Below are 5,000 nucleotides of genomic sequence, written 5' to 3'. Positions count from 1 at the left end.
CACGGCCGGTAATTTTCCTATTTGCATCCTAGATACAGGACTTGACCGGGCTGGGCTGCATTGGACGATCTTTGCAGAGATAAGTTTGCTTAATTTTAAGACTGTTCCTAAGTAAATGGCGCTTACCGTGGAGTTGGTATCATTCTTAACTCTGAACAAACTCAGCGCTCCAAAGATCGCCTCGTTCAATACAGCCAAGGAAAAGTTTCTATAGGTTTCAGCTCCATTTTGTATTTGTATTTCTCTTTATCACAACAGATTTCTCTGTTTCCCCCAGGGAGAGCGCGTCGCAGTTTCATCTGCTTTTCCTATCGAAGTGGATTTTTCTTCAGAATTTTGCCAGGAACAAACCCTTTTGTTGCCGTGGGTTCTTTTACGTGCGCTAAGTGCATGCTGCACACGGGACCTCGGTTTATCGTCTCATCCGAATGACTAAGCGTCCAGACCACCACTCAAGGTCTAGTGGAAGGAGAGAAAATATCGGCAGCTGAGCCGTGATTCGAACCAGCGTGCTCAGATTCTCTCGCTTCCAAGGCCGACGCGTTACCTCTAGGCCATCACTCCACATATTTTTTAGGGTTATTGTACTTAATTTTGCTCCCCACAGATTCTGTCGCAACGCAAATGTACGTCTGTATTGCCATGTCCATAAAAAATCATTCTGGTTGTAAATAGACAGATGTGAGCAACCACGTATTCAAGCAGTTTCGCAATAGTGCCAATACAATACCTCTGTACAACTGGACTTAAAGCTTCATTGAACTTTCTCAACATTTTGTCACAGACAAGCAAAATGAATTAAAAAAACAAAAAAAAAACAACAAAAAAACAGAACAAAATAAAAGCTAAACAATCAAGAAGTAAATGAAATGAAACGGAAACTATAACAAAATTGATTTTAAGCAAGAGAGGCAAGGCCTTCAAGACTCACTTGTGATAAATTAAGTCCCCTAGCATTAATTACAGAGTAATTTCCCTTTTTTGCTATCTGCACCAAAACGTTTGCAAAATAAATAAAAATTCCATGCTTAGCAAAAGAAGTTCCTGTTTGAACAAAAAATGATAATAATGACTGCTCTTGTTGTTGTGTCAGAATAAGAGGTCAAAGTGCCAAGTTTAGAGAATACAAAAAATATAAATATAACACTAAATGCAGTTTGCATATAATTAGGCTTCTTTTTTATTTTTTTGTACCCCATCCCAGAGGTGCAATATTGTTTTTAAAAAGATGACTGGAAAGAACTGAATTTTTCCTATTTTTATGCCAAATTTGGTGTCAGGTGACAAAGTATTTGCAGAGAAAATGTCAATGTTAAAGTATACCACGAACACACAGACACACGGACACACACACACACACACACACACACACACACAGACAACCGAACACCGGGTTAAAACATAGACTCACTTCGTTTACACAAATGAGTCAAAAATCACCCCAAATATCGATTTCAGATATCCTCATAGATTCAGTCCACTCGCTTGCTTTTCCAGCTCATAAAACTGGATGACTCTAAATAAGCTACAACTAAATGCGGACAAAACGGAAGCAATGATCATAGGAACTAAACAAAAACTCTCTTCCATCATAACTGACACAATCAAACTTGGCAGTACATCCATCCCTCTTTCCAGTTCAGGCAGGAACCTCGGCGTTGTCCTTGACAACACACTGTCAATGCAAAAATTTATCAGTCAGACCTGTCAATCCTGCTACTGTCAATTGCGGCGCATCAATCCCGTCCGGAAATATATGTCCACTGACGCAACATCTAGACTTGTCGTTTCTCTCATTCTCTCTCGCCTTGACTACTGTAACTCTCCATTGTCTGGTTTGCCTGCTTCATCCATTCAGTCCCTTCAGCGGATACAAAACTCTGCTGCCCGACTCGTCCTCAGAAAGAAAAGATCTGAGCACATCACTCCTCTTTTGCAACATCTCCACTGGCTCCCTGTCTCACACAGAATAAAGTACAAGATCAGCACTCTATGATATAAATGTATTCACAAATCTACCCTTTCCTATCTCTGTGGTTGCCTTCACCTCTATACTCCATCTCACTCACAACGATCAGCTTCGGATCCACTCTGTTTACGCATTCCCAGATTCAAACGCTCTGTCTCTGGACCTTGCAATTGGAATGAACTTCCTCTTTCGCTTCGTCAAGTCTCCACATTCAGCTCTTTTAAGTCTGGTCTTAAAACCCACCTCTTCCCAAAATAGCCTCCCTGCCCTGCCTCTTCCTTGTCTTCAGTTTCTCCAGTTTTAGAGTTATGCGTGAGTTTAAATGACTGGTGCGAAAGCGCTTTGATTTGTCTCTGCATGAGATTCAGCGCTATATAATAATAATAATAATAATAATAATAATAAAAGGCCTGTAGTTTGATTGACATCAACGAAACCAACACACTACACTAATGTGTGTCCCACACCAAACATTCCAACACCATGTCATGTCAGTTTCCATGACGACAGCGACGCGAACCAATCAATTTCCAGTTTTGCTGACAGCAGCACGAGCAATCAATGCACGAACAAGATGCCCTACTTTTCTACACCCCGTGGGATGGTTTCTCTTTGATTGCACGCGCATGCGAGGGAGAGTGGGTGGGGTGGAGGGGGAGGGGATTTTGTTGGGTGGTGGTGGGTGGGGGGGGGAGAGGCATGTCAGTTTCAGTCTGTCTGTCAGTGATGTGTGGGGGTGGAGGGGAGGGGAGGGAAGATAGGTGCAATGGTTAAGCACATGTTTTGTGAACTGCCTTGTAAAACGACTCAGAATTCAGTTTACAGAGGGAAGGGTTACAGAATCGTTAGTCATTCGGATGAGGCGATAAACCGAGGTCCCGTGTGCAGCATACACTTAGCTCACGTAAAAGAACCCACGACAAAAACCAAAGGGTTGTCTATGGCAAAATTCTGTAGAAAAATCCACTTCGATAGGAAAAACAAATAGACTGCTGAAAAAAAAACGGCGTTCTCAGTGTAGCGACGCGCTCTCCCTTGAGGAGAGCAGCCCGAATTTCAAACAGAGAAATTTGTATTTGTATTGCTTTTTATCGCAACAGATTTCTCTGTGTGAAATTCGGGCTGCTGTCCCTGGGGAGAGCGCGTCGCTACACTACAGCGCCACCCACTTTTTTGTATTTTTCCTGTGTGCAGTTTTAATTGTCTTTCCTATCAAAGTGGATTTTTCTACAGATTTTTGCCAGGAACAACCCTTTTGTTGCCGTGGGTTCGTTTACGCGCGCTAAGTGCATGCTGCACACGGGACCTCGGTTTATCGTCTCATCCGAATGATTAGCATCCAGACCACCACTCAAGGTCTAGTGGAGGGAGAGAAAATATCGGCGGCTGAGCCGTGATTGGAACCAGCGCGCTCAGATTCTCTCGCTTCCTAGACGGACGCGTTACCTCTAGGCCATCCCTCCACTTATTGTTGTGACAAATGCACAACACAATAGAACAATTCAATGTGTATGAAGCAAAGTTGCAGAATGGTTAAGACGCTCATGTGGCAATGCAGTATAGTGTCTGTGCTCGGTTCCCGGTCTCCCAGTATCGTCTTTCATCCAAAGTTTGACTAGACAACAAACAAACAAGAGAGGCAAGGCCTTCAAGACTCACTTGTGATAAATTAAGTCCCCTAGCATTAATTACAGAGTAATTTCCTTTTTTTTACCACTCTGCACCAAAACGTTTGCAAAATAAATAAAATTTCCATGCTTAGCATAAAAGAAGTTCCTGTTTGAACAAAAAATGATAATAATGACTCCTCTTGTAGTTGTGTCAGAATAAGAGGCCAAAGTGCCAAGTTTAGAGAATACAAAAAATATAGATATAACAGTAAATGCAGTTTGCATATAATTAGGCTTCTTTTTTTTAAAAAAAATTTGTGCCCATCCCAGAGGTGCAATATTGTTTTAAACAAGATGACTGGAAAGAACTGAATTTTTCCTATTTTTATGCCAAATTTGGTGTCAGCTGACAAAGTATTTGCAGAGAAAATGTCAATGTCAAAGTTTACCACGGACACACACACACACACACACACACACACACACACACACACACACACACACACACACACACAGACAACCGAACACCGGGTTAAAACGTAGACTCACTTTGTTTACACAAGTGAGTCAAAAATCAAACTGAGCATCTAGTTAACTATAAACTGAGGTCCTGTGAGCAGCGGTGGATTAATGTCTTTTTCTCTCGATCCTTTTCATGAACACATGTTGTTTTGTTTCTGTAACCAGGTGGTGAAGTTAGTCTTCTCCCTCCTATCTACATGTTTGGTACATATCTCTTATGCATATGTGAGTGTGTGTGTGTGAATGCGTGTCTCCATATTTTACATTTATTTGCTTATTTATCATCATTGTTGTCTTTTTTATTTTTTTATTTTTTTTTAATTATTATTTATTTATTTATTTATGCTTATAGTTGACTTCATCACGTTTTTGAGCCTTATACATATTATTAGTAGTGGTAGTAGTTATTTTTTTAAAGTATTTATCTATTATTTATTCACCTTTTTTTCTTTTCTTTTTTTTTCTGAAGGCCTGACTAAGCGCGTTGGGTTACGCTGCTGGTCAGGCATCTGCTTGGCAGATGTGGTGTAGCGTATATGGATTTGTCCGAACGCAGTGACGCCTCCTTGAGCTACTGAAACTGAAACTGAAACCTTCTTTCTATTTTCTTTCATTTCTTTAACGAATCGGCGAATTAATGTCTTTCTTTTCATTTCTATTTTCTTTCATTTCTTTAACTAAGCGGTGGATTAATGTCTTTACTTTAATTTCCATTTTCTTTCATTTCTTTAACGAAGCAGTGAATCAACGTCTTCCCTTTCTTCTCTCCATTTTCTTTCACTTTCGTTTGAATCAATGTCTTTGCTTTTCTTTCCATTTTCTTTCATCTCCTAAACGAAGTGATGAATCAATGTCTTTTCTGTTCTTTCCATTTTCTTTCATTTCTTTAACGAAGCTGT

General features: G+C 40.4%; 1 protein-coding gene across 2 annotated transcripts in view; it reads right to left on the bottom strand.

The window, feature by feature from the left end:
* Nucleotides 1–5,000, bottom strand: part of LOC143277132 (uncharacterized) — a 25,745-nt gene that overhangs the window by 15,616 nt on the left and 5,129 nt on the right. The window lies entirely within an intron of this gene.

Source organism: Babylonia areolata, chromosome 33, assembly GCF_041734735.1.
Source record: "Babylonia areolata isolate BAREFJ2019XMU chromosome 33, ASM4173473v1, whole genome shotgun sequence".
Taxonomy (NCBI): domain Eukaryota; kingdom Metazoa; phylum Mollusca; class Gastropoda; order Neogastropoda; family Buccinidae; genus Babylonia; species Babylonia areolata.
This window is presented reverse-complemented; position numbering and strand designations above follow the sequence as displayed.